Source organism: Narcine bancroftii, chromosome 11 (assembly GCF_036971445.1).
Source record: "Narcine bancroftii isolate sNarBan1 chromosome 11, sNarBan1.hap1, whole genome shotgun sequence".
Classification (NCBI taxonomy): domain Eukaryota; kingdom Metazoa; phylum Chordata; class Chondrichthyes; order Torpediniformes; family Narcinidae; genus Narcine; species Narcine bancroftii.
The window spans coordinates 84,296,105-84,318,545 of NC_091479.1; the positions used below are offsets into that span (position 1 = coordinate 84,296,105).

The 22,441-nt window shown below is 38.5% G+C and overlaps 1 protein-coding gene across 6 annotated transcripts in view; it reads right to left on the bottom strand.

Moving 5' to 3' along the window:
* immp2l (inner mitochondrial membrane peptidase subunit 2) overlaps positions 1-22,441 on the bottom strand; it is a 454,378-nt gene that overhangs the window by 69,579 nt on the left and 362,358 nt on the right. Inside the window, exon 10 of one of the 6 annotated variants that reach the window (XR_011346675.1) lies at positions 6,519-6,770. The exons of 3 other annotated variants lie outside the window; for them this stretch is intronic. The gene's annotated coding sequence lies outside the window, so the exon portion shown is untranslated. Of the gene's footprint in view, positions 1-6,518; positions 6,771-12,999; positions 15,977-22,441 lie in introns of those variants that run through there. 2 more of the 6 variants (XM_069903803.1, XR_011346677.1) reach the window with 2 other exon arrangements.

Sequence of the window (22,441 nt, forward strand, 5' to 3'; positions counted from 1 at the left end):
TTATAGTTGCTTATCATTCTCCTGCTGTACTACCAGAGGTCTAGTGATTAAAGTAAATCACTGATGCATTTACAGATAATCTGATATTAATAAAATATTTCATGTTATCCTTTAACAATTTGTTCAGTTTAGCTACACATTTGAAATATATAGGAACTTTAATTAAAATAATTTCTTCAACATAAAATATTTAGCATTTACAACTGAACTTGCTGAAGTCTCCAAATGATCAGTACAACTAGGGTGATGCAGGGAAGAGTGGGTGATCAGAGACTTCTGGAGAAATTAGTCGATCTTTTAAAAAAAAGTACAAATGAGAAAAAAACATAATCCAATTAACTGTCGGTTGTTTCATTTCATCACTCTGATGTTACGAGTCCAGAGGATCCCAAAACCCAGCAGCAATAGATATGCACTACAACAAAGGGCAACTTAAACAAAAGTTGCTTTTAATTATCTTTGAACATGAAAATAGAATCAAACTTTAACTTATCTCTATTAACTCACTTAACCTACTTCACCCCCTTCTAGTTCTAAACGCATGTGTGTGTAAGTTCAGCAAAGTTCTTTGGTTCACAGTCCAATCTCACTGTTTGCAGGCAATTTGTATAGTTGTTTACATTAATAAAGTTCACCAGGCTTTGGTATTTAACAGGTAAATGGTTACCACTCAGAAGGGTTCTTGTTGGTTTTCAGAGAGAGATTTTCTTTTTTCAGGTCACCACAGAGTTCCTTTCTGTTTCTCCTATTCCAAGGGAAACACCGGACAGCCAGTCCTCTCCTTTGAACAGGTCATCTTCCAAAGCTTGCCAGCTTGTCCCTCTGGAACCAATGTCTGTCTCTCTCCTCTCTCTCTCTCATTCCCTCCTCTCTGATAGCAAAGCCTACTCTTTTCTCTGCTCTCTGCCTGCAAAGATCACATGACCCTCCAGACAGCAAGTTCTGTTTTCCAGACAAAGCTACCCTGCACGTTGTTACATTTGTTGCCCTTTTTGCAAATGACCGTTGATCATGAGTCTGAGCACTCTTTCAAAAGCTCCTGCAAAAATTCTGTGTTTTAAGATGTTTGTGTGTGACCTGCTCTAACAAACCTTTCCCAAATTATCTCCCAAACACCTCTATATACTCTGTCACAATGACCATTGAATTTTATAAGAATTGCTGCTCCCTCTCCAATCAGCTTAGTCCCAGGCCCCTTCTCTTTTTAAATAATTGATTTTTAATTAATCAATGACATCCAGTTGTCAAACATGTATAATAAATTGGTATGAAAATTCAACTGATATAGTTGCTTATCATTCTCCTGCTGTAGCTAAATTCTACGGAGCTGGAAGTCATTGGGGCAGCACCTATGGAAGGAGAAATAAAGCAAAATTCTCAAGTAGCAGTTATTTCTGTCTCTACCCACATTGCAAAATCTGGAATGGAAGGGCAATATTTCAGCCAATGCCTGCCTTGTGGAACTTCTTCCAGTTGTTAGTATTTTCCATTCTCGTTCTTGTGAAAGGCCATTCATCTGAAATCTGTTCCTCCTGAAGGGCTGTGGCCAAAAAAACATTGGTTACCCTTTAGCTCCAATGGATGCTGAGGGATCTGCTGAGTTTCTCCGGCACATTTGGGTCTTGCACTTAATCCCAGCTTCTGTAGATTTTCTTAGTTTAACTCTCTTCACAGATGCTGCCTGATCACCTGAGCACTTGCAGGGTTTTCTGATTTGTCTCCTACTAACAATCATCTGAATTTTTTTTTTGTCTGTCTTGTCTAGAAATTGTTCATGGAGGTAGATTTTGGACAGTGAAACAATTTCCCTGTAACCGTCTCGAGAGTCTGTGTCACTATTTCCTCTTTTAAAATGGCATGGTGTTCTCTAATATCACACGTCACTTCATTACATTTTTGAACATCAAAAAATCTGCAGTTACTTGAAAGTCCTGAAATGGTAACTGTTTCTCTTTTCACAGACGCAATGTGATTTGCTGAGTACCTTCTCTTTACATTTACATTTGATATATCCTTGCCAGACCTAGTCAGATTTTCACAAATCTATTCACTGGTCTGAAGTTCATTCTCAACCACAGAAGTCACTGGCCAATAAGACACCATCATAAATAGGATAGCAATATCATCTGTTGTACAGTTCAGATAAACCAATGGTCTTTATATGCTATTTTAGCACAAGACCAGCATTCTAATTGTTGCCCCTCCATTGCAGGCAAATGCACAAAAGAATGAGTTCTATTAATTGGTCTCTCCTTAATTTTAATGAAACCCGTACAAACTAAAAGCAACATGTTTAAGAATCATTGCCATTGTTTCAAGGTGGCACCGAAGGTGATTATAAAGGCAGGGCATTGCCACAGGCTTGCCGGATTCATTGACAATTATAGAGTCCTCTCTAGCTGCCCCTCTCAGATCAAATCTTGAGGGAACAGAGATTTTCTGCCAGTGGTTGGAAACGCTGGTCCTAGAGGGAGAATAGATCCTATTTACAACAACTAAAAGGCCAACGTAAATATAAAATTGTTGTGCTTATTGGTTCACAAAAAAGACTCTCGCATTCTATTTTTGACTTGTATAACTTGAGAAAATTTGTGTCTACGAGGATGTTAAAGGAGAAGTGTGATAGTTGATAGCTAAAATGCGAACATGTCTTTTCTGTTGTCAGGTGTTGGCTGCACTGCAATTTATTTCCAGCATTTCCTGAGGAAATATATATTACACAAAAAAAACGATCTTTGTATATGAAGTTTCCACTAGGTACTTGGAGCTATGCCCCTGATATTAGTGCCTGTTTATCCAATATTCCTAAGCTGTATCCTTGAACGTTTCTATCACCGTCATTCATCTGAAGGATTTAGTCAAACGGGTGAAAGGGGCTTGTGGCTCTCATTACACATGCTTATTCTAGTTCATTGAACGATTTGCATTCTAAAACTGTGAAGTGTACTCTGATCCCACAGGAATTCTAAATTAAGAGCAGTGTGAAGGAACAAACCACAGTAGTGTAATTATTATGAAAGTGTTGAAGGATTACATTCTGGAGGTATGAAAAAGAATAGGCAGACTGCTCTGCGCAGTTAAAATAAATAAATCAACTTTATTGTGTAACTTCCAGGTCAAATCGAAAGTGATTTCAATATCAAGACTTTCAGACATACTAACTGTCAGTCTGTCTCCCTCCTCCTGGGCTTGATTACATTAAGTCTGACAACGACATGGGTACGGATTTTCCAGTGTGAACATTGAACTGGAGGCTTTGTTGGAAGGCGTTCAACAGTTTTTAGTCAAATGAAAAATCAGAACAAAACCATTAGTCACAGCTTGAAATTGTAAAAAGAAACAAATGAAATGTCTGTTTTAGCACCTATTAATTAGGTAAAATTATTTGTAGTTAAAATAAATATCCCAAAGATACATGAACAGAATAATGATATAGTAAATCCCCTGGCAATCTCAAGCAACCAGCAAAAAATAAAAATCAAGGAAAATAAATAATAAATTAAAGGGAAATAAATAAGAATAAATAAAATGTTAAATAAAAGTTTAAAATTGTGAAAGTAAATGTTCTCTGAAATCAAACATAAATCTTTGGTAAAGATGGGAGCAATTATTCAGCCAGGAGAGTTGCCTTGGTCGTGCTTTGCTCATAGCAGCAGTTTGAATAAAGTTGTGTGAAACAGCAATGGAGACACCCAGGAAGAAGAGCTGGTTGACGCTGCTCACTGTTGGGGTGACTATCTTAAAGTGTCTCCTTACCCCTGCTTAGAAAGAGTCTTTGTTTTTATTGGTATATTATTAAGTATATCTGTAAGGCCTTATCAATAAACTTGGGGGAAGGGGAGGTCAATTATCTATAATGTTATTGTTCCTCTTTTGGTCGGCTCCATGGAGGGGGAGGAACCTGCAGATGTAATGATGGTTAAATGTTTTTAAAGAATGTGACTGAAAATAAAGTAAATAAGGTTTATGTATTCATGCAAGTGAATTCTGTGAATTCACATTTAACCATCATTAAATATTTTCTTTTATATTAACCTGAGCTTTGCAGCATACACATTTCAAGAGGATATCCCTTTTTCCACAAAAGACTTCTTGGGATTTGAATTATGTGCAAATAACAGCTGATTAGAACATAGAGGAGTAATTTTTCTTGATCTTCTTCTTTGGCTTGGCTTCGCAGACGAAGATTTATGGAGGGGGTAAAAAGTCCACGTCAGCTGCAGGCTCGTTTGTGGCTGACAAGTCCGATGCGGGACAGGCAGACACGATTGCAGCGGTTGCAGGGGAAAATTGGTTGGTTGGGGTTGGGTGTTGGGTTTTTCCTCCTTTGCCTTTTGTCAGTGAGGTGGGCTCTGCGGTCTTCTTCAAAGGAGGTTGCTGCCCGCCAAACTGTGAGGCGCCAAGATGCACGGTTTGAGGCGTTATCAGCCCACTGGCGGTGGTCAATGTGGCAGGCACCAAGAGATTTCTTTAGGCAGTCCTTGTACCTTTTCTTTGGTGCACCTCTGTCACGGTGGCCAGTGGAGAGCTCGCCATATAACACGATCTTGGGAAGGCGATGGTCCTCCATTCTGGGGACGTGACCCATCCAGCGCAGCAATTACGTAGAGTATAATTTTTTCTATTAAAATCTATTTAGCAAGTATTAAGACTTGGTTAGCTATACATGCACAATATGCAGCATGAGGTTACATACTCATCAAAGCACAGGAACAAGCCATGCACTGCAAGTTTTTGCAAGTTCTTTGTAGAGTAATTTCTATATATACCATGTAAAAGACGACCCTCTATTTTTGGCCAAAAAATCTGGCATTTTTCATATATTGCATGGAAATGTTGACCCCTCCCCCCTATTTTTGGACTCAGCCGCTCACCCACCAGAGTTCTCGACGCCCTGTCCACGGACTCTCAACTAGACCCTGACGGCTCGCCCACTGAAGCTCCTGACACCCCCCCCGTTCCAGCCACCCGATCGCACATCCAAGCTCCCGACATCCTGAACGACGTAGGTACTTGTGTGGTCAAAGGTAGAATGCGTATAATCGTCGACCTCCTAAATTGTACTCTGAAGATTGGTCCACAGCATTTGACTATTACATCTCTATATATGGTAATCATTCCAAGTCTCTCATTCACTTGTTCTAACCCTTACTGTTTCTCTTGATGTATTTCTCCAAAACCCATTTTTAAAATTTTAGACATGCACCCAAGTAACAGACCCTTTTGGACCATGAACCCATGCCACCCAATAACACCCAATTAACCTACAACCCCTGGTATATTTTGAATGGTGGGAGGAAACTAGAGTCTCTGGGGAAAGCCCATGCAGACACAGGGAGAGCATACAAACTCCTTACAGAGAGCGCAGGATTTAAGCCCTGATCCCGATTGCTGGCACTGTAACAGCATTGCATGAGCTACGATGCTAAGTATGCCATCTACAATTTGTATTTTATTTTATCTGAGGCCTACAATTTGTATTTACAGAACTCAGGTATTCCAGTCTGAACTGTTCACTGTATAAACATTTTTTTTGCTCTTGTAAATCCAGGTTTATGACCAATAGCCTTAGTCCCATCGACCAGCTAATCTATATTCTAGTTTTCCCTATCAAGTTCAAGTACAAATTTATTTCTCATTTGATTCTATCAGCACAACGTTTTGAAAACGTTAAATATAGACAATTATTTTGTCTATAGTATAGAACAGTGCAAAACATGCGTAAAGACATAGCACACATACGGACAAACAATACTCAGTATATATGTGCATATATTGAAATAAATGTTCTTAATAAATAGTTACAGTCATGGAGAGATGCTTTAGCAGTTATTCAGCAATCTCACTGCCTGTGGGAAGAAGCAGTTGGGGTTCTGGCTCTGATACTCCTGCATCTTTTTCCCAGTGGGAGTAGTGGAAAATGCTGTGTGGGGTGGTCAGGGTCCTCACTGATTTTGCGAGCTGTCTTTGAGCAACTAGCACAATAAATCCCATCCCATTGAAGGGGATGGGGGCGGGTGGGAGGGGGGGGGGCGGGGAGAAGGGAACCCTATTGATTCACTCTGCCAAATTTATGGTCCTGTGGATTGATCTCCGATCCAATGTGATGCACCCGGCCAGGACACTTTCATTAGACCTCCCATAGAAACTTGACAGAATTGTCGCTGGTGGCCTTGCCCACCTCAGCAATCACTGTGGCACCTTCCTGACAAATGAGGAGATGTTGTGTGTCCAGGATAGGTCACTTCTTAAGTGGATTCCCAGGAACTTGGTGCTCTCCATTACTGAGCTATTTATGTGGATTGTTAACTAATCATGATCTTGTATACTTTTATCCAATCTATTTTCAAGCTTTTTCTGCTGCAAGAGAACAAGCCCTGATTCAGTAGTCTACCCTTACCACTGAAATCGCACATCCTAGGTGCTTTTAGCATAAATCATTTCTGCACAAATTTCCTAAATTCTGAGGCTTCATCAATTTGATCAACACAAAGCAGAACAAATTGGAGGAAAAAAAATTTAATGAAGGAATTATTGAGAGGGCAGCAAAGTTTAGCATTACAGTTAGTGCAACACTGTTACAGCGCCAATGATCGAGACCAGGGTTCGAATCCCGTGCTGTCTGTAAGGAGTTTGTACCTTCTCCCCATGTTTCCTCCAGGTGCTCCAGTTTCTTCCTTTCAAAAATGTATCAGGGGTTGTAGGCCAATTGGGTGTAATTGGGTGGCACGGGCTCATGTGCTGAATAGGTCTGTTACCATGCTGTATGTCTAAAAAAAAAATTATTTTAATTTTTAAAAATTAAATTTAAATTTCATATTTTAAAGATTTTTAAAATGATCATCATTTGAACATTGAAGATAAACAGGTTCAATCACTCTTCATAAAATATACTATTTATTAAGACCACTTGTGAGTAAAGAAGGAAAAGGAACATTAACACAATGTCCTTCTCTTACCTTCTACCACTGAGAAATAAAAGAGCAGCCATGTCAGGGGAATACGATCACCTCCAAGCTCCCCTTCAATTCCTATACCATCATGAGCTGGACACTTATAAATGCTCCATCATTCCACCACGCTGATATTCTGCAATTCCTTACTATCGTGGGAACAACATTACCACAAGATTTATAATAGTTCAAGGAGAGGGCTCATCAAAACTCCTCAAGGCAACTGAGGATGGAAAATAGCTACAATCTCTTTCAGCAATTCCCATATTCTGAAGACAAAATTAAATTCTGCTCGCATCATAGTATGTCCTAAAAACATTGTAATGAATATTACTGAATATTAGCAAACTTCAAAGATTAAAATCAGTATTTTAAATCATTAAAATATTGATGGTCATGTATTGCCACAGTTAATTATTTTAAGGATGAGTATGTCACAAGGGCAGGTGCCTGTATGGAATAAAGGTCATGACAGAACAATTGCCCCACCTAAAAAAATAATGATTAGCTCTGAATTTTTTAGTCTGTTAAAAAACCTTGGTCCTTGATAAGACTTTAGGTTGGGAGCAAAGTACTGTGCACTACATAATTAGAAGTCACCTTTATAACTTGCATTTCACTCACAGTTCATGTACTTGCAATGTTTTATAGTTTTTTTCTGTAAAGAAAATGATGCTTCATTCCAGTGACAAACTACTTCCAATGACCTTGTATACTTATTGAGGTGATTCAAGTGAAGCACGAAAGGTTTCAGAGTATGTTTAAGAAATGGAATGTTGCAAAGTAGGTGCAAAAACAAATCACATTTTTGTTGAGATAATAGAATAATTGAGGAGAAAAATAGAATTCTGATGACAAGCAATTGATTTTAACAAAATAATGTTAATAAAATAGAGAGAGGCATCCAAATGAATCCTGTTTTTCTCTCTCAAGTTCCATTTCTCTTATCTTTCTAATAGACAGGCTCAAATGAACTGTGCCATACCGGCAACCGATAATGTGTGTCAGTTGTCATAATTAAAACTGGTCAGGTTAGAAGTTCTATGCATGTAAGACTGAGTTTTGTGCACCGGCATCAAGGAGCTCAAGGAGGGCACCTATGCTAGTTTTGTGCACCGGCGTTCTGTAACTGAGTGATCATTTAATGTGCATAATGAGCAGTTCATTGCTTGTGCTAGAATTGCAAATGTTGGCCTTCAGTCTACAATCATAAATTATGTTTCAGCAAAAAACATTTGCAATCCGCTGCTCCAATGGAGCAGCAGATCACACCTTCATCTAGTGGTGCAACTTGGAGCAGATGTGACTTAATTGGCGGATGAGTGATGGGGAAATCATCATGCAATGCTGACGGTCAGTGAGACCAGGTGGGGATGGACACTGTGCACTGGTGTTTGTCAGTGAAGCCTGGTGGGAATGGGCACCATGCACTGCCCCATGGGGATGGACACTATGTACTGCCAATGTTCTGTGAGACCTGGTGGGGATGGGCACCGTGCATGGCCAATGGTCAGTGACACAGTGGGGCTGAGCACCATGCACTGCTGATGGTCACTGAAGCCTGGTGGAGAATAGGCACTGCATGCCCGATGGTCAGTGAAGCATGGTGGGGATGGCCATGGTGCACTGTTGATTGTCAGTGAGACCTGGTGGGGATGGAGACCATGCACTGCCGATGGTCAGGGAGACCAGGTGCAGATGGGTACCATGCATGGCCAACGGTCAGTGAGACCTGCTGGGGATAGGCACCATGCACTGGTGATGGTCAGTGAGTCCTGGTGGGGATGGACACCAGGCACTGCCAACAGTCACTGAGACATTGCATCACTTGGAGAGGGATTGCGGTAGTAGGGGCTCTCACTAATGAAAAATCAAATATTTTTCTTACAGACTTCATGACTATCAATAAAGTTGTCACAGTAATGACTACGAACAACTGTATACCAAGAATCCACATTATATGAATACACCATATGCTCGGAAAGCCATAATACAATTCCTTAAAGAATGCTACACAGGTTGCTCAACAAGATTCTATCGCATGGCAGGGACAAATTTCACTCTATGTATAACAACTTCCAGTCCAAAGCATTTCTCTTTTAAAGCTTCTCTTCCATGCTCTAGCTGCCAACAGGTGCAAATTCAATATGAGTTAAGGGATGCAGGAGATACAGTTTTACCCTATCAAAAGTTGAGTATTTTTTAAGCAAGTATGGAAACTAAACTGTCATGTTTTCACGACAGTAGAATTCAGAGTAGAAGTCTAAAAATCCAACTGTTTGAGATTGGGTTGGTCCAGATTTTCAGATTCTCAGGCAGTACTTTTAAAATTCAAATTTGAGGAGGGATAAAGAAGAGAGGAATAGGTAAATGTTCATCATTTATTTATTAACAAATACAGTGTGCTTCACGTATCAAAATGAGCAGATTTAAAGAAGAATAAAAATGCGGATGTGCATCTGTGGCGCTTAAGCACTCGTATGCACACAGAAAAGCCCGCTAGATTTCTAAAAGTTTGAGAGTTTTCAAAAAGTCCAAATTCTCTGGTGGTCTGGATTGCTCAGATCTGGATTTTTGGACTTCTACTGTAATTGAATTTGAACTGCTGAATGAAATTTGAAGCAATGTTATTTGTTGAGATTAGTCTTAGACTGTACACATTACAGATGGACTGACTAACTGATAAACCCAGAAAAGATTTTAATTGGAATGAATCCTCATTGAGACACTTTTGCCACTGAGAAGCAATAAACTAGAATAGCTCTCTTATCATGCATCAATATCCTATATTTTATAAGTCCTGATATTTAGGTCTGACAGTCAGATAAGTCTGGACTGCAGAAAATAGGAAAATAATGTAACAGCAGCTGAAAATTACAATGAGCACAAACTGGCATCATTATAAAGGGAACCGATGATCCTTGAATGGTATGGACTGCCAGCGCATGTGATTTATTTAAAGGAATCTATTGAAGAGCATATTTAAAAGCACATGGAGAAAATAAATATAACCTTAGATACATAGTGATGATATTAATGGACAATCAAGGATGTGAAGGAAGAAATAAAATAATCTGCATTTATATAATTAGTTTAAAATCTGTTGTTACGTAAACATATGTGGATTACTTAAACAGAGCAAGGTCTCACTAACAACAAATATGGAATGAACATTGTGTTTTGTTATGTTATTTTTTTATTTAGTGACACAGAATGGCAACAGGCCATTCTGGCCCTTAAACTCGTGCCACCCAAACACGCAATTAACCTACCAACCCTGTAGACTTTGGAACGTGGGAGGAAACTGTAGCCCCCAGAGGAAACCCATGAGGTCATGGGGAGAATGTACAAACTCCTCACAGACAGTGCCAGAGTCTAACATGAGTCACAGGCGCTGCAATGGAGTTGCATTCACCGCACTGCCCCTTCATTGAAAGAGGAATGCTGATTCCGAGAAAAACGCTCCCCATTCTTCCTTGACTCTCCGATGAATGAATGAGTTATGTTTCTGAAACTAGCCTGTCAGATGATTTATTTCCAAGTCAATGGGAAGTTGACTGTTCCCTCCACAAATTGGAGCTGAGAAAGAATCCCTGTCACTCTTTGTAGAGCAGGGTAGGACAAAAAGACAGAGGGATCACTATTTATGGCAGCGTTTGGGGAGCAGGCTGCATGACTGGGAATGTGAAGAACTCACTTTAGTTTGAAATCCATGGCTTCATGCTTCATCTTATAGATATTATTTAAAAATATTTAATTAATCAGTGTTGCAGCAAAGAACAATATTTAGTATGCAGTAAAATCGCTGTTACTGGAATTCAAGCAATTGGCAGCCTCAAGCAACCAGCAAAACAAATGGAGGAAATAAATATTTTTTATTATAATAATTCAGAATAAATAAAAGTTTAAAATTGTAAATGTTCTCAGAAGTAACACATAAACCTTTGGTGGAGAAAGAACAAATATTCAGCCAGCAGGCGCCTTGGTCGTGCTTTGCTCATAGCCACTGTTTGAATAAAATGGCATTGCCCAGGATGAAGAGTTGGTTGATGCCCCTCGCCATTGGCTGCCTGCTTAGTAAGTGTCTTAGTAAGAGGCTCACTTCCTGCTTAGTAAGTGTCTTAGTAAAAGGCTCACTTCCTGCTTAGTAAGTCTTAGTAAGAGGCTCGCTTCCTGCTTAGTAAGTGTCTTTATTTTTATTGGTATATTATTAATTATATTATTAAGGTTTCATTTGAGAACTTGGGGGAAGGGGTTTAATTATCTAAAATGTTATTGATCATTTTTCTGTTGGCTCCTTGGAGGGAGAGGAACCTACAGATTTTAAATGTTTACAAAGAATGTGACTTAAAAAAAAATTCACAATTCTTTGATACTCACGTAAGCAAATGAAGTTTGTTCAGTGTAAGTACATTTTTTTTTTGTCTTTTAAACTATTTATTGATGCCAGGTGTATTAGTTAGTCATTGTAAGATTGAGTCTTAACCAATTGGAAAATTTGCTCTCCCCCATCTACCAATCCCCGTAGGTGCTGGATACCAGGGGTTTTACCTCATCTAGAACCTTCCTTTCCTCCTTCAGCTAATTCAAGGAGATGAATAATAAAATATAACCATGAAATTCTTCCTATGATTGAATGTTAAGTATAGGGAGTGGTTTGGTGTCTACAAATTCTATGCTCATTCATCGAGAAGCGGATCCATCAAAGATGGAACTGAGAGAACAAAATTTGGTGAAAATATCGCCACATGCTTCTTACTTATGTGAACGCTACCATCTGTGTTCAGCCGCTTACCCATACTAATGTAATAAGAAGAGGCAGATAAACTTTTGGATAAGGAATGCCTGCTCTATATATTGCTGAAACTGATAAACTGGAGATGGGTTCAATCAGGTAGAGTCCCCACAGTTCCATTCAAGCTCAAATCGAAATCTCCCATGAATCAGAGCAATCAGGTAATACTATTAATTATAAACAATTATTGACTAGAAGTGTTAATGAGATCTCTTGACTGAATTTAAATGACTTTAAACTAAGAATTTGTTCGAATAATTACTGCACCTGAACTTAAATTACTACTTGGAGATTTTCCTTGACTGTTGGCTTTGTTTACCAAGAACAAATCAATCGGTTGACTTTAGGACTAATTAAAACTGAATTTAAATTCATTGAAAGGAAGTATCGCAGCAGTATGAGAAGCAAACTCCAAGTGGTTGTTGGTGTTGATGCCCAGATTCTGAGTGCAACATGACAAATGCACAAAGAAGAGTAAGATTATATGGACTTCTTTCTTTTTTGGAGCACAGCTAATTTTGGGCACTGAGGCTAATTTGATGAGAGGAAATTTTGAGAGACTAAAACCCCAGAGTAAATGATGATGTAAGTTCAAAAGTTTTTAAATATTAATACTATTTTCTTTCACTATGTGAAGATTCTATTGCCTTTCCAGATGGCCAAAAATCATACAGAATCTCCAGGCCAACACATCCATAATAGATTTAATGTTTCTCGATATCACGGTGTTTTGTTTCCAAACAAAAATGCATCAAGCTCAATTTCTGCTAAGCACTCGAAGGCAATGGGTTGCATGTTCAAGCTCAACTCCTTGGATGACAGTGACCCAAAATTAGTACTGCTTCTTTTGGTTTCCTAAATCCAAGAAATTAATTATTTTCAACAGAAGACATGTCCACATCCAAATAAACCTTAACTGGAATCCATATCCTCCCTCTTTATAACTCTGCATTGTTGTTTTCCATGTTTTCATACTAAGCACTAATTTAACATGTCATGTGAATAATTTGCAATGACATTTCTTAGCAATTCTCTGAGTTAGTCATCCAGTGTATGTATTTTATGGACAATTAAATACAACAATAACTTTGATTCTGTAAACTAAGTGGTAATTTTATGACCTTGGACTAGGTTTTTAGCTGATCTTTGCAAATCCAATACTTAGTAAAGAGATGCCAACTTGAAAGTTGTTTGCTTCACATAAACACTGAAGGACTGGACAAAGCTCAACAACCATGTTGGACATAAAAACACATAGAAATTATGATTTATTTTTCACAAGCTGTAAAAATTCTCCATATGCTTCCAACAGTATCAGCATTTTAAAGGGTTGCTAATTTTCAGTACATGACTCATTCTGATGCAAACAAAAGAAGCCTTACATAACTTTTTGAAGCTATCCTTATAATAAAACACAATTGTGACAGAAGCAATTCATGTAAGTAAATGATCATGAATTTCAGAAGAATTGCTTCTCTCCCCTTTATCCTTAAAATAGAATGCGCAATACCCTAGAGTTGTTTCAGTTGCTCAGCCATCAATAAATCTAAACTGATAATCAATATGAAATATGTGCTCTAAATTCTTGATGCTCTGTTCTCCTTCCTCACCAAAGTAAACACTTCCTCCCATTTCAGGTAAGAGTATTGTTACTTTCCAATGCATTTATAAATGAATTTATTACCAGTCAACATAAGGATTTTTCTTATCCCGAGAAACTTTTTATTGCATTGGTGAAAAGTAAAACTGATTCTTTAATCTACCATAATAGCAACTGAAGTTGTCAAATTGGGCATAATTTCTATGGGAAAAGTGTAGCGAGTCAAATAATAAAATTGTGATAAGGAAGACAAATGTTTAATGCAGTAAACAACCTAGTTTCCTTCATTATTATTCCTTCCTGGGCATAAGGTGCAGCTTAGCCATGATGGTTCGCACACATAATAAAAAGCTTGTGATGAAATTGATCTGAATCTGTGGATATTAAAATAGGATAATATAACTAGTAGGGGAATAATGATTTAGAATCAGTAACATCCACATAATGCACACACAAATGATGAACTAGTACATACAATGGATGGGTCTATGTGTTTTATATCATTTGGTAACTAAGCCTTTTTATTAACCAACTTAATGGGGAACAAAGAAATGGCGATGAACTGAATAGCTATTTTGTGTGAGTTTTCACAGCATACACCTCCGGCATGTAAGGAGAGTCGGGGCAGAAATGAATTATCCTCTATTACTAAAGTGAAATTTCTTGGGAAGCTGAAGTCACCTGGATTAGATGGACTTCATCCTAGGCTTAAGAGATTGTGAATACATTAGTTGTGATCTCTCAAGGATCACTAGGGTCAGGAATGGTTCTAGCAGAGTGGGGAATTGCAAATATCACTCCACTCTTTAAGAAGGGAGAGAGGCAAAAGACAGGAAACTATAGGCCGACTTCAGTGACAGGTAAGATTCTGGAGGATGAGGTTTCAGGGTATTTGAAAGCACAAGACGAAATAAGCCAAAGTCCACATGGTTTCCTTAAGGGGAGCTCCTGCTTGAGAAGTGACAAGCAGGACAGGCAAAGGAGAGTCAGTGGTTCTTGGCTTGGATTTTCAGAAAGCCTTTGACAAGGTACTACACAAGACACTGCTAGATCAGATAGCAAATAGTGTTACGGGAAAAGGTACTAGCGTGGAGAGAAGACTGGCGGACTGGCAGAGGCAAAGTGTGGGAATAAAGGAGGCCTTTTCTGTCTGGCTGCTGGTGACTAGAAGTGTTACTTTTCATGTTGTATTTAAATGACTTTGTTGTTGGAATTAATAGGTTTGTGGCCAAGTTTATGAAGATAGGTGGAGCAGCATGTAGTATTGAGGAACAGGGAATCTGCAGAGGGACTTGGACAAAGAAGTTGCAGATGGAATACAGAGTAAGGAAGTGTTTGGTCATGCACATTGGCAGAAGGAATAAAGGAGTAGACTGGTTTTTGAATTCTCCCCACATTTGCAGAGGCCCAAAGGGACTTGAATATCATAGTGTAGGATTTCCTAAACGTTAACTTGCAGGTTGAAGATCAATGCAATGTAAGCATTCATTTTGAGAGAACTGGAAAATAAAGGCAAAAATGTAATGCTGAGGCTTTATGAGATGTTGGTCAGACCACATTTGAAGTATTGTGAGCAGTTTTTGGCCTTGTATCTTAGGAAGATATACTGGTGTTGGAGAGGGCGGGAGGAGGTTCACAAGAATGATCCTGAGGATGAGAGACTTAAAATATGAGGAGTGTTTGATGATTCTGGGCATGTACTCTTTAGACTTTAGAAGGATGAGGAGGGGTATAATTCAAACATGCCTCATATTGAGTGGAACTGGAGAAGATATTTCCAGTAGTGGGAGAGTCTATGACCAGAGGGGATAGTCTCAGAATAAAAGGAAATCCCTCTAGAACAGAGATAAGGAGAAGCATCTTTAGCCAGAGAGTGATGAATCTGTGGGATTTGTTGCCACAGGTGACTGAGAGACCAAGGCATTTTGGATTTATATATCAGCCATGATTTCAATGGCAGAGCAGGCTTGATGAGCTGAATGGCCTAATTTGCTCCTATCTCTTATAGTATACTCAAAAGCCGTGCCTATGAAAGAAATGAGCATCAGCTGTTCTGTTGCCAGCACAACACATCCCGCTATCAGGAATCTGATCCTCAGTTACTGTGATGGCACAGTTGAAGCAAATATGTTCTTGAAGGGCAAATAACACACACAAATTCCTTGAGTATCAGATTAGGATGAGTTAATAACTTTTATCCATTAGACCATAACAATTGATCAAATGTGTGTTTTGCCCCACTAGCAAATAAATGGATTTAAGCAAACAAACAAAAATCAAATGTAACTTTTGTAGCCTCCTTATATTAAGTCAGCTAGTCATTTAAAATCAGTTCAAAAACAGGTGTTAATCACAGGGTTGTCGCATTCTAGAATAAAATGGATTTCAAAGGGTTAATTTGCAAAGATATAGCTAAGTGAACGAAAAGTTAAAATAAAATGCTGGATGATATTGAATCCAGCAAATGTTGAAGCTTGTCTGCCCTTGGCTCTTCCCCCATGAATGATGGGGGCTTGCTTCCTGGCTGTCCAATGAGGTGAGCGAGTCTCTGATTGGCACTTGGGCATCAGGTGCTTGAATCTGCAGCCCTGTTTGTAGAACACTCTAACCTTCTGGAAGACATTTTACCTGATGTTAGTTGAATAAAACCATTAATAGAAATAAAGGGAATAGACCACATTATTTACATTCACATATTCTTTTCATCCAGGTCAGTAACCCCATTTCAAATGAGTAATGCACCATGTTAACCAGAGTGAAACACCAACATCTACAGATCCTGAGATTGTAGTAAAATGACACAAGAAATGCTGGAGGAACTCAGCTGGTCTTGCAGTATCTATTGGGGCAAAGATATATTACCAAATTTTCGTGCCTTATCCTTTGAAGAAGGGCTCAAGCCTGAAATAAGAGTAATATAATATCTTTACCTCCTATGGATCCTATGGGATCGGCTGAGTTTCTCCAGTATTTCTCAGCTTATCCATCTGCTTTATTACAGGATGCTGACATCTGATGTCCTGCACCACCATGCTCTGTACTTCTGCATTTGAATTCATAGACACAAAAATAATGAATGGATAGAGCAATGAGGATGACTTTGCCAGCATTTTCTACCAAACTGCTAACAAAAGGTGAATAGATTTTAGAATGTTACTTCTTTTCTCCCAAACAACATACAAGCACTCAATTAATAGTTTGTCACTGGTTAATGAGTTGGTGATTGGAAAACAAAAAAAATCACATTTCAACATTTGACTAAATCATTTTATTCTTTATCAAAAAAATCTTCTAAAAAAGCTTATTTAATTCCACAGAACTAAACGACGTTGATCTTGCAACAATAATTCAACTGAGAATAACTATTTCAAATGCAGGAATATGCAGATGGATTTAGATTATTATTAATGAGTTCTTTTAGCCCTGTCTAATAAAAACATCAGAATGGTAGCACCCTAGGTAATATGGTAAATGATTGTTATGAATACAAAATGCAAAAGTACAGCAGTCTACTGAATTAAACATCAGCCTAACAGAAAGAACCACGAGAGAGAGAGAGAGAGAGAGAGAGAAAGAGAGAAAAGTACCTGATGAAAGCCTCTGCAATCACAAGATGGCAACAGCTGGTGTGCACATGTTGTGACAATAATTATCATACACTTCATGCATTGCAGGATTAAAAATCCCTTTTCAATTGAGCATTATTACAAATCTATAAAACGGTTTCAGGGGTCTAAGAACTTTCAATTTAACTCGTCATCTCATTTGTTCTGATGTCTGGTTCATGTTCCTCAATTGCGAAATTCTGAATTTTATTGTATATTGTTTTAGAATAAAGTTGATGGATGCATTAGGTTTCATCCTTGCAAAGTTAAACATACATTCAACAACATCAAGAACATGTAATTTGTAATCATGAAGGCCAATTATGTTTTTATTATGGAAAAATGAATTAAACATGATTAATACCATCAGGAGTGGGTTCCGAAGACATACTGTTCAGTGGCTGATTTGATTTTGGTCTTAGCTTCACTCCTCTTTTCCCCATAATCCTTGATAAAAATCCATTTTGTTCGAAGAATTAACAATCCAGCTCTTTTGTTGCAGAAAATTTCAAAGAGGAAAAAAATTCGCATCTCCATCTTATTGGGTGGCTGATTACTCTGTTCAAGGATCTTGTTTTCTCCGTGAGGGAAATGCCCTCACATATCCACCCTGCCATGTCGCCTTGGAATCTGAAATGCTTCAGAAAGATCTCCTCTGAAGAATTAAAAACTTGACCTGCTCAACCATTTCTCATAATAGAATTGTTTTGTCACAGGAATCAACCAATGAATCTTCTCTAAACTAGTTCCAATGCAAATATACCCCTTGCTAAATAACAAGACCAAAATTGAAATGCAATACTCCAGGAATGGTCTCACTTACCATAAGATGCAAGAGCAGGAAAGGCTATTCAGCCCATTGAACCTGCCCTGCTATTTAATCATGAGTTGATCCATTTTCCCATTCAGCTTCACTGCCCAGCATTCTCCCCATAACCTTTGATTCCCCAGCTAATCAAGAACCAATTAATCTCTGTCCTAATTGCACCCAATGACCTGGCCTCCACAATCAACTGTGGCAATAAAGTCCACAGATTTACCACCCCATGGCTGAAGAAATTCTACTCTGTTCATGCCTTTCATCATTCAAAATGTTTCAATGAGATCCTGCTTCATTCGCCTAAATTCTAATGAGTATAGAGCAAGATGATAACCCTTTCATTCCTGGAATTATCTTTGTGAACCTCTTCTGAACCCTCTCCTTCTGAACCCTCTCCTTGTGAACCTCGTCTGAATCCTCAGCACATCCTTTCCTAAATGAGGAGCCCTAAATTGTTGATAATACTCTGTGCAGTCTCACTAGTGCCTTATAAAGCCTCAACATCACATCCCTGCTCTCATATTCTATACCTTTTGAAATGAACATCAGCATAACATTTGCCTTCTTCACCACCTCATCCTTGACAATCAACTCTAACATCTTCCCCACCACTGACGTCGGACTAGCCAGAAAACAATTTCCTTTCTTCTGCCTCAATCTCTTCTTGAATAGTGGAGTGACATTTGTGATTTTTCAATCCTCCGGGACCATACCAGAATCTAATAATTCCTGAAAGATCATTACTAATGCCTCCACAATCTCTACTGCTACTTCTTTCAGAACCCAGGCCCAGGGTGCAATCCATCTGGCCTGGGAGAGTTATCTACCCTTAGACCAGTCAGCTTTCTGAACCCATTCTCCTTTCAAATAATAACTGCACTCACTTCCCTTCCCATTGACCTTTGCCACATGGCTAATGTCTTCTCAGTGAAGACTGATGCAAAATACACATTTAGTTCCTCTGCCAATCTTCAATTAAAGAAGTGACATTCAGAAGCAAAATTGAGTTATCAAGTGCAAAATAGGAATAGCTATGAAATATATAGGAAAATAACCAAAATAATGATTGCAAACAAAATGAGATGAGAGTCATTGAAGTAAATGTGATTTACAAAAGGGCCTCAGGATATAACCTTCAGTATGGACCGATACATGTATGGAAACTGGATGCTTTAATACTTTCTCTATATTTGAAGTCTGTGTTAAAAACATAAAGAAAAAAATGCATAAAATCAGCAAAGAGAATGCATTTTGCTTCTATTTTCTCTAATCTTTTAAGCCTAATTTTTTAGGACCTATCATGGCACACAACATCTTCTCACTTGTCAGGAGGGGGCAACAGCAACTCCACGTCCTGAGAAGATTGAAATGGGCAAGGCTACCATCTACAATTATGTCAACCTTCCACAAGAGTTCTATCGGGAGCATCCTGGCTGGCTGCATCACAGTGTGGTATGGTTGCTGTGAAGAAATGGATTGGACATCAATCCACAGGACTATAAGAGTGGCAGAGAGGATTATTGAGTCTCCCCCCCACTCCACCACCCCAAATCGATGTGATCTACCAGGATCATTGTCTGAAGAGGGCGCACAAAATCATTGAGGACCCCCCTTCCATCCTGCACCTTTCAGCTACTCCCATCAGGGAAGAGATACAGGAGTATCAGAGCCAGCACCACCAGGCTGAGGAACAGCTTCTTCCCATGAGCAAACTCTCATATTCATGAAACAATATTTATTTATTTATAAAAATGAATATTTGTCGTACATATGTATTGTTTGTATGTGTGCTGTGTCTGGTTGTTTGTCTGAGTGTTTTGTACTGAGGACCAGAGTATGTTGGATCAGGTTGTACCTGTGCAATCAGATGACAATAAATTTGATGATTTGATGAATGATACTTGCATCTATCACATCTCAGCTCATTCAAACACTTCCACTTGTAGCAGCGGATTTATTCCAGGTACATGGGCGTAAATCATTGCAAAGTTACACCCAGTGTTCTAACAATCATGCTTCATGCATAAATGATTATACATATTTTAAACTTTGCAGGAACATCAGGAACATTCCATTTCTTCTTTATGGTTCATTTGCTTATATAATATGAGCCTCCAGTTGCAAATACCCATCATAATTCCCCAGATGTCAATTAAATTGGCTAGAATATTTTAAAGTAAAATCAACCAAAAGATGTACAATGGGCACAATTTTGGATATAACTTGCAATCATTATCGAAGGGATATAAGGTGTCGTGGATTGCACTAGCAAGGAGAATTTAGCAATAGCATTGGTGTAGATTTTGGATTTTTCCAAGTCCAGCTCATCACAACTCTCATTATAGCCTTGCTCAAAACATGGACAAAGAATTTTCATTCCGGAGAGACAACGGACAGACATTTTACTGAGCGTGATATCAAAGACCTCTCTTAAAATGGAGTTGACCCTCTCAAGAAAGATTGTTGTGGAATTCAGTCAGCGCAGACAATGAAGCAAGGTGTGGCTCAGAAAGCTTCCTGGACGAAACCATCTCCAGGCACTTCCTCTATGAAGCAAAGTGGGGATGCTCACACATGTTCGTCATGTACAGTTCCATTCAGAAGTCCTCATAATTATTCAGGCCATGCCTGAATGAGAAAAATGTATACAACCTAGTGGATGAACTTCCCATATTCTTTACCATTTACATTCTTTTTCAATATGAGATACATATGATGTTCAAGAAACAATAAATTAAAATTACAGATAGTTAGCAACGGTAAACAAGATCCATGTAACTGATTAAAAAAAGGAAAAGAAAAAAATCCATAACTAATCTAATCAAATTTCTAAATTTCTAACCCCAACCTATTATATGTGAGCAATTACTAGCAAAGTCAGGTACAAATACTAATTTCTAAATGGACAGGTACCATTTAATAAGACATATCAGGAATGCGATGGCATACTCTACACTTTTTTTTATATATTTTTTTATTAATATTTATTATTTATTTTTTTTATTTTTTTATTACTCAGGTACAGGGGTCTTTGAAAGGGCTGAACCAGGCAAGCCTGTTCAAAATCCACCTGAATCCCAGACCTATCTCCGCCTTTTTGTCTGCAACTCCAACAACTCTCAAGTACCTGATCTCATCAACTGGTTTGCGATGGGATGTTCAAGAAGCAAAACAGTTTGGATGCTGGAACAGAAATAAATACTGAGATACAGAACAGATCAGGTAGAACACTCCGTCCACAAGGATAACAAGTTTCCAGTTTCCATTCTCTAATTTTCCACCCCACTGTGGTTAAGATGCTCCATCTTATTCAGACCTTTCTGCTAGATGCCTGAAATATTGTTCAGACATCAAAGCTCAGATCCTTATCTTCCATCTCCCCAAATTGTAGACTTTGTATTGCATTTTACCAACAACTTGGAAAGGCAATCTTTCCTAATGTATCAGAATGGCCATTTCTGATGTAGGGTCCCTATTCCCCCTGTTCACACATTAGCTAGAATTAGCAAGCATTAACAATCCTCTCTCAGTCAGAACCCACACCATTTATGTCTCATGAACAATCTTGGTGTCCTTCTTGTCACAGGCATTCCTTTTGTTCCCTTTATCTCTTGCTTCTAGGCAATTTATATTGCACTTGTTCTCTCACATTTCTCATTTGAATTGTTCTAGTTAGAGCAACCTGAACTGTTAACTCTCCACAAATGTTATCTGACCTTCTGATTATTTGTAGCTTTTTCTGGTTTTTTTTTTCACTTTCAGTTTTGCTTTTTGAACTCATACTGCATCCCAGGCAATGCGAACCACTCAATTGGAACCTAGTTCCCCATGTGAGGATTTGCTGCCTCCAATTTTACCGACACTGACTCAGTGTCCACTAATGACACTGACAAATGCACTGTTGCTTCTACTTGGTGCTTCCAAACACAGAACTTCCACTGTACAAAATGACGTGTGTAATAGAACCATCACCAGCAGGTCACATGTCTAAATCCTGCAACTTCCTGCTGAACAGTACTGATGGAATATCTTCACCATACAATGGTTTCAAAAAAATGGCTCATCAGCAGGCTTCTATTTGGAAATTGCAAATGAGCCAGAAGAGGTTGCATCCTGTCGGATGCCAAAATTAACTTAGTGGTTAATAAAAAGAGTGGGCTGCAAGAAGATAACAATGGTCAACTGGGAAAAGAAGTGACAAAAGGAACTTGGTTCAAAAAGATTGAAGATAATACATTTGGGGAAGCAAACAAGGAACACACAACTGCAAGCAACTGTTCCAGGTAGAAGAATATGGAGATTGGAATTCATGATTACAGATCAGTCAAAGTTGCAGGACAATTTAGAGAAGATAATTTAGAAGGGATATGAGAAATCAACAACCTTTCTTAGTTGAAGAATACAATAAAGGTCAGGGAGGTTATGCCAGACCATATCAAGTACTGACTAGTAGTTAAGCCTCAGTTAGAATTTTATATAATGTTCTAGTCATAACACTACAAAATGGAGGTGATATAGCATTTGAGAGGATGTGGATGTTGCCAGTTTTGGAGAGTTTCAATTGGGATTGGGGTGATTTGCTTTGGAACAAAGGAAGTGGAAGGGAAATTAAACTGAGGTGGATAACTTTAAGAAAGGACGAGATTGTGTGCAAAACATAGAAATGCT